The following is a 395-nucleotide window of genomic DNA, read 5'->3' on the forward strand; positions in this document are numbered from 1 at the left end:
CACGACGGTGCTGGCGAGATGTCTCTTAAAGAGTTCGGCAGTGCTTTGAAGGCAGGCGATTTGGCCGAAGTGGTCATTGCACGACCAGACGAACACATAAACTCGTCATCGCTTCTGCATGAAGCTCTCTTAGAGGACACCAAGAGAATGCTGACCGCACGAAGTGACTCGTCGATCCTACAGAATCCCTATGATCCGTACTATCCTTTGGTATAGGAATTTCAAGACGTCGTCTCCAAAGACCTGCCTTCTATCCTACCTCCGGACCGAGGTGTGCGTCATGAGATCGACCTGGATTCGGGAGACAAATACTGCGTAACACGCCAATGGCACCTACCCAAGGATCAGTGCGACGTCAATGATGCCTTTTTTTCGTGCGAAGCACAACGCAGGGA

Source organism: Plasmopara halstedii (genome assembly GCF_900000015.1).
Source record: "Plasmopara halstedii genome assembly, contig: Scaffold_526, whole genome shotgun sequence".
Lineage (NCBI taxonomy): Eukaryota > Oomycota > Peronosporomycetes > Peronosporales > Peronosporaceae > Plasmopara > Plasmopara halstedii.